The sequence below is a fragment of the Oryzias melastigma genome, linkage group LG4 (assembly GCF_002922805.2).
Source record: "Oryzias melastigma strain HK-1 linkage group LG4, ASM292280v2, whole genome shotgun sequence".
In the NCBI taxonomy this organism is placed as follows: Eukaryota; Metazoa; Chordata; class Actinopteri; order Beloniformes; family Adrianichthyidae; genus Oryzias; species Oryzias melastigma.
The window spans coordinates 15,212,178-15,219,958 of NC_050515.1; the positions used below are offsets into that span (position 1 = coordinate 15,212,178).

The 7,781-nt window shown below is 34.2% G+C and overlaps 1 protein-coding gene across 1 annotated transcript in view; it reads left to right on the plus strand.

The window, feature by feature from the left end:
- The first annotated feature begins 5,826 nt into the window (after positions 1–5,826).
- The window catches only part of sgip1a (SH3GL interacting endocytic adaptor 1a), a 63,682-nt gene continuing 61,727 nt past the window's right edge, over positions 5,827–7,781 (plus strand). Inside the window, exon 1 of the mRNA XM_024278489.2 lies at positions 5,827–5,847. The gene's annotated coding sequence lies outside the window, so the exon portion shown is untranslated. The remainder of the gene's footprint in view (positions 5,848–7,781) is intronic.

Genomic DNA, 7,781 nt, shown 5'->3' on the forward strand with positions numbered 1-7,781 from the left:
TTTCCGGTGCTCCGAAGTCAAAATATTCAACTTTGGTAAACTACAAAGCCACTCTGCTTGATGGATTATTGGAGCATTATGGGTACTGTAGTCAGGAGTCTCATAAAATGATATGATGAGTGGGAAAGTTTAACTTATCTGACTATTTAGTGCTTAGAAAAAAACATTATAATATTAAAATGTCTAATTTCAAGTTTATTATGTGAGTAGGGTGTGTCACTTTTGCCAAACATTATTTAGATAATCTAAGATTTCAAATTGCATCCTAGTTCACACAAACTAAAATAAAAAAAAAAAACTCTTACATTATCTAGAATGGAGAAAAACAACAGATTTACTCACTTGTTAAGTGAAAGCTATCATAGAGGAGTTCTGGCCTAAAATTGCAACTACAATCTGAAAATGTTCAACAATGAATGAAGTACTAATGCGTATAAATGATCAGTAAGAACTACCATTAGTAACGTCTGACTTGGTGCAACAAGCTCATTAACGTCCAATAAAGCCACAATCAAATACAAGTATAATCATTTTAGCTAAAACGAAAGAAATCTGGACACACACATAGGAAGGTCTGGAAACGCTTTGCTCAATCCAAGTAACGCCAGTCTGGCGTGTGAAGATTCTGCACTTGAACATTTGTGATGTTCTTCGGTTTTTGTCATTTTCTCTTTTCCTTGTGAGTCACACAAGGCATGCATTGTAAATCCTCCAGCTGTCTCCATTTGTGTCAGTGAACTCTAGAGTCCTCATTGTCAGTTCATCTGTTTGTCACCTTTAAATGGTGAAGTTTATTCTTTAAAATGTTTAAGTTTCTGCCAGCCTGCAGCCTCCTACAGCACCAGTCCCTCATAGACTGATGACAACCAACTATGCCTCATTCTCTCCACTTGACTATCTGAAAGGCTAAAGCAGTTCACCTCATCAGAGAGCTCAACTGGCTTATCGGTTACAGCAGAAAAACTTTTGTAAGTACAACAAATATCTTAATCTGAAGGAATATATTCAGGGAAGGGCAGGTAAGGCAGCCATCACAACATACAGTCTGTGCTACAAATACAATATCTGTATGATTTCAATCATTTTTATTATGAAACGCTGTATTTAGGGCATTTCCTGTTCAGTTGCAGAGCAGACAGTGAGAAGTCAAAGGGCAGCGGTGAGGCCTGTCTCACTCAGTGTGTGCTAACAAAGTAATGCTTTCATACATTCTAGACATTTAATGTCATCATTTTCCATATGAATGTTACTTATCTAGGTTGTTTATTCAGTAATCAGATCTGACAAAGAGCCGGACTGAAAAGACTTGAGGTGGGGCAGGCAGGAGCTCTGTCTCACTGAAGAGGATTCATCCGAGTTTATGTTTAGTCTTGCTAACAAAGTTTATTAGGAATCTGTCATTTTACTCTTTGCTCTTACTGCAACACTTATGTATGTAAAATATTTTGGCTCTAAAGGTTTCTTAAAATTGAACGTTCTAATCAGTGCTTCTAGTTTCAAAGTTTAAAAAAATGTCAAAAATGCAGTTAAAACAAAAAATTGGAGGATTTTTACACCAATATTACTGAGATTGTTTTCCAGAAGCAGAAAGGTAAGAAACTAGGTGTGTGTGTGAGTTTTTAGGTCTTGTTTTCCTGTCCAAGTCACAGCTGATAGATTGTCAATGGTGTTCATTGACTAAACTTTACAACATTTTTAAAGCATCTTATGCAGCTGAAACCTGTTATTGTTGGACCATAAAGGGACCAATTAGGGTTAAGTATATGTTAACAGTAATGATCTTTGCTGTTGTTTAGAGCTTTCATTTATCCCTCAACCCACAAAGCTGTGTATTTTAGAAATGGATGAATAACTTCATTAAATGCAATATATAATATAATCTTAACTTTAATTTTCTTCCAGATGGAACAAAAACAGATTTAACTCACTCGTGTCACTCTTTATTTCTAGTCACTTACATCAGGAACCCCAGTGGGGGCAGATTTTACATCAGCTCTGACCATGTTTAATCATAAAATAGGAATTTAATTAGATCACCACCATCTGACGTTTCAGTTTACACCACTTTCATTTTTCTCCTCCCAGCGCGACCCATATCTGTGAATCCTCTCCTTTCAGTCACTTCCTCAATCTCTGGTATATTTTTTTTAACACCCTCACCTCGCCTCTGACATAACCTAGTATGAGGAGGAGATCTGATTTGTTGAGAACTACTTGCGTACATCGTGCACTTAATTTGGGACTATCGTTCCTGCCTGTCCTGGCTCTCCTTCATGGAGGCATGGAGCTCTGCTGGGACGACTGAGTTATCTAAGAAAGCTAAAAACAGATAGGAGCATTTCCCAGCAGTCTCCGTAAATGACACCACTTAACAGCTCCCAGAAGTGGCATAAAGGAAAAAGATTAGGTTAGTTTTGAACTCAAAAAAGGAAACATGAGCTAGTAGGCCATCAGCTCAGGGCCTGAAAAATCCCCTATTATGTTTCTAATTTGTGAATGAAATGAATGAAAGGAGTGTCCCGTCACTCACTTGATCAGCCCAGTGGAAGGAACATTTAAATTTAAATTTTGTAAAATATAAACATCTTTTTCATTTAAAAGTATGCTTGAGCCTTTATAAACTAAAATAATGAGGCAAATTTGACTTTTTATTTTTTTTTTAGTATGGGGTCAAGTCTGAATCAGAGTAAAGTGAATGAAAAACCAGATTGGAAATAGGAAAAATGAAAAAAACATATTTTTTTTGTATTTACAATGTCTGTTTTTCAAATGTATTTGCTTTTATAACGTAGTTTAGGCTAATCCTGATTTGACTCCATAGCTTAGAATTTAGATTACAATAAAAAAAAAACATCAAATCTCTTTCTGTATGGGCAGAAGTGGCCCTTTTAGCCCTTTTTATGTGAGATTTTATTGGACTTTATGAAGAGAATAAGATGAAATATGCTTTATTAATTCCTCATTGTGAAAATTCCTCTGAGACAGCAGCATTTTAGCATTAAAGATGCTGAGAAAAAAAAAAGGAACAGATTTTTAAATAAAAATGAACTTTTTGTTTTCTTTTTAGAGATGTACATAAAATATAACATGCTAATCTTAAACATACAGGAATTAACAGCATAAAATAATTTATTTACAGGCAGGTGGTATTTTATACCACAGAGTTGAGGATATTGTGCATATTAGCATGAATCTCCTTTTTTAGATTTGAGAACTCTTTGGAATTACTTTAATGTCAACACTGGAACTTTGGGCTAAGGGTTAAAACACATAAATCAAACCTGTTACTTGTACTTTTTAATAATTTAAATAAAAGTCCACATATGCAAGTTTGCAAAGCATGGAAAACTGAAACAAAAATAGCTAACCACCAGTCTAAACTACCCTTTCTTGCTTTTATTTTAAACTATGCCCTTTGGGTTGATTTCTGTGATTTATGATTCAAACAATGTTCCCTTTACTGTTGCTTATGGAGAATATCTTGATCTCTTGGGGGAAAAAAATCAAAGCAATTTAATTTCTGCCGCTAAGAATATTTTCTGCTTGTTTGACTCAGTAAATCTGAACAAGACGACCTTTTATGAGGAGCAGGGACATTGAGTTTTCAGCCTCGAAAGCAGATATAACCCAAAACTGGTCAGAGATGACAAATGTACAGCTAAGTAATTTAATGTAAAAGAGTCAAACATTGTTTCTATCTTGTGGTTACTTGTTTAGTTTTTGTTTTCTCTATTTTTATTTGTTTTACTCCATTTTTTTTGTTTGTGTCTTTTAAATTATGTGGTTTCCTTTTTTGATATAAAGGATGAATTTCACTAAATCTTCAGAATAACACACAGGATATTATATGGTATCTAGTGTGGTCATGCAATAAACTTCTAAACTGTTTTTCTGCGGTAGCGTAAATTATCTAACTATTTCAGACAGATTAATCGTTGTCAGTGAGTCATTTATAGATCCAGCCCAACATTTATTTATTTATTTTTTTTTTTTACACACTCCCATGTCATTTTTCTTATGATAGATGACATATATAAAGACAATGAACCTAAAAAAATATTTTTTTGAGTACTTTTTTTTATTTCAAATTGTTTAAAAATTGCTTTTATTTAACATAAAAGGGTGCTGGGTGGGCCACAAGCTCCCTGCTCCAATCCACTCTGCAGTAGAGAATCCCGCCCACAACTTAGAGGAAAATGTCTAATGATCTACTGCCATTCTGCAGAAACTATGTCCTAAAAATGACCCAGGCTTTTACATTTTGTCTAAAAACAGCCCAATTGTATAAAAGACCACTGGGAAGGATTTTAAATTGGATCAAAAATGATCAGTGGGATTTCAAAATGACAAACTTGTGCTAATATTTTTGTCACATTGATGCATACATTCAAAAAGAAGAAAAATACTTAAGTGATCTTTCCTTTTATGGTTAATACTGTTTTGCTAAAGGAAGCTCATTTTGGTTTATTAATTCAAGTCGATTCTCCTTAACAAGTGTGATATTTCACCACTTTTATATTTGAATTTTGTTTAGACTCTTATGATTAATTTGTGGTATTGATGCCAGTGTGGCGGTAAATCAAACCTTTCTGATCCAAGCTTGTTTGTGTCCATGCCATTAGCAAAATCTGAAGACAGAGGACAGATTCAATCATTTGAATTCAACAGGTGTTTATTTGATGACTCACAGTCTGCGACACCTGAATTGTGAGTTGTGGGCATCCAGTCCAATACTTTCATACTGCATCGACCCAGCAGCCTGACTCATGCAGCCGGAGTCGTCACATGTATGTTGAGGCTTCGCCCACAAGCAGTGGGATCTGACAATGCGCACCGATTTCTCATAAATAAAAAGCATGTTTCCTTGAAAAAAAATGTAATCATAGTTTTGATATTGAAAGGAAAAGCGGGTATAGCTTCATCATCCGGACATGAGTGGGCTAGAGTGGAGGTTTGTGAAATGATGTAAAAGCTGTGAGGGGGAAATTTTGAGCAGGATGATGGAGGGAATGTGGTTGTTTTGCCTGGGAATTGAGCCTGGGAAAGCTGTGGATGTCTGTTTCCTGTGTTGCACTGAGAAAACCCTCAAAAGACGCATTATTGGCCAATGAATTTTGGGTTTGGTCATAAAGGCGTAACCCTGTACTTTTTATCATACCAGTAAACAAACAAAACAAAACAAAAAAAAAAAACCTTTTGAAAAGTGGTCATCTCTGAGGAGCCTGTGGAAAAGTTCCCTTTTTTGGGAAATCTTTATCTTACTGGCAGTCTAGTTTGTTGTTACTGATGAAAAATATAAAGTAAAAAATATGAAATAGTGCATGTAAAAACAAAATCACTAAGAGAAAATTTGCAAATGTAACAAAAATATCGTAACATGAAGGAGTTGTATTACCGGACATGAAGTTTCGGTCATTAGTCTCATCAGTCAAGATCTTTTTAATATGAAAATGTGTTTAAAACACCACCCCAATCATCTTTTGATCTACTGTAAAAGTCTGTTCCCAATAGTCTTTTATGATTAAAATTAAAAAAAGAAAAATGTCATAGGCTACAATTTCTGTTTCCGTTATGTTTTGAAGATATTCATGTTAATCTAATACAGTTCGTTTACGTTAAAATGTATTTGTGAAATTATAATGAAATTGTCAATACCATACAGTGTTACAAGATTCTCAAATGGAAAAGCTCTCCCTCTCCTGGAGGGCGTTTCAGTTTGGCCACTAGGTGGCAATCGCGCAACAGCATCACACCTTATTCAAGAGGAAGAAAGTTGGAGCAAAAAACTTCTTTAGACCACGAATGGTTACTTCAAAAATATTTTCTTAAAAGAGAAAAGTCATACCTGTGAGTATACAAAGATGTTCATTTAGTCAGCAATGTATGTTTAGGTTGACTGAGTGTTAGCATTAGCCGTCCTACAGGAAATCCTAATATACGTTAGCATCAAGCTACCTTAGCTTTATGCATTAGATCAATTTAAACTTTTATGGATCAATTGCTGATCTATTAAGCTTACAATGCTTCATTTGATTGATTAATCAATTTTATCAAGCCAGCCCTACTTTTCATTAGAGCGGGTCTTTAAGAAAAGTCTTTGTGTCATTTAGCTTTTTTAGCTTTTTCAGACATTTTAATCAAAGAAAAAGCAAAACTTTATCGTAAGATTAAATCACATTTTTAACCAAACGTGTGTAATATATGTCTACTCATCATTATAGAATATTATTTGTCTTCCTAATTATTTCCTCTTTTACTACTGTTATTTGATATATAGCTTTTTGGGACATATACAAACAAAAACATACTGACTTTTTGTTAGATTCTTCTTCTTTTTTTACATTTAATAATTTGATATTTATCACCTCAAAGGTTTTTATTTTTATTTTTTTCAATAATTACAAGATTTCATGCAAATGTCAGTAAGGAGCACAGTGCTTTACAAACAAAAGAAATGTGACAACAAACAACTTTAATAATGCTAAAAGATGTTAAAATTATTTGCAGACCAATCTGATAATGATCTGATAAATGCAACGATTATGACAATATGACAATATTTTTCTTAAAATTGAAGTGTAAAAACACAAATGTTTGTGATTATTATTCATTTTTATGTCTTAATAGCAAAAGTAAATCAGTTGTGGCTGAATTTGATGTTGTACATTCATGTGTTTCGGTTGCTTTTTGTGACTTTGCCAGAGTAAATTGGGTAGCTTGTTCAGTTTTCTGGCAGATCTAGATTTTAAGTTTTTAGTGTTTTTTTTTTTTAAGTCTGGACTTCTATTTTAAGATGTCCTATGAATTATGGGCCCGCTTAAATGCGTCATTGGAGGCTTATGCAGGCTCTTATGCGAACGTCACGGCGTCTCCATACACATGCACACAGAACTGATATTAGCAACATCCTTGTGGATGTCCAGCCAAGCCAGGGAAAGCCTGTAAACAAGTGTGGGCAAGGCACTGCTTTTTTTTTTTTCCAGCTATTGTTTAGCATTAGACTGCAGCTTTATTTGTGTATCTGAATTGTCTTTGAGTGAATCCTTTTGATTGTTTTAATAAAATCTATATATATTTTTTGGCCTTAATGAAAATGCACTAATGCACTCAAAACTTTTTTTTATAGTCTAAAATAAATATTTTAATAATTATTGTTGTAATTAGTTTCCTAAATCAACCAAATAGGTAACACGGAAGTCAGATATTTCTGTACTATATTAAGTGACTTTAGGATAATCCTTTGGAACTTCCTGGCATCAGTTCATCTCGCTCCGTTCTATCATCTCAGTCTTCCCGTCTGAGGAAAGTGCTGTTCTCTTGGGAGTGATCTAATTTAAGCAACCCAGCATTTATTGGTGTCTGTGAAGCAAGTTTGGTCTGTGTTTGTTTAGATCTGGGGCCTGTGTGAAGATGGTCTCTGCTGTGAGTAAGATAAACATGTTGGAGTGGTGGGGACAAGCTCATATTTTCCATACGTTGATTCAAGGAGATCTGGGATTCTACAAGTGACATGCGACAAATGATCAACTCAAAATAGGATTCGGATCAAGAGAAGAGTCAACTTTTATTTATTTATTTTTTTTTAATTGATGCCACTGCAATTATCAGTCAAATCTGTAGTAAATTTTCTTTTTTTGTTTTGTTTTGGTTCTTCATAGATTAAACAGTCACCACAGCGTGTTCCAAATTATGATGCAAATTATGTTTTTTCTATAAGTTTTCTAAATACTCAGTCGGCATCATTTTCAAGTCAATAACCATTAGACTAATATTAAATTTTA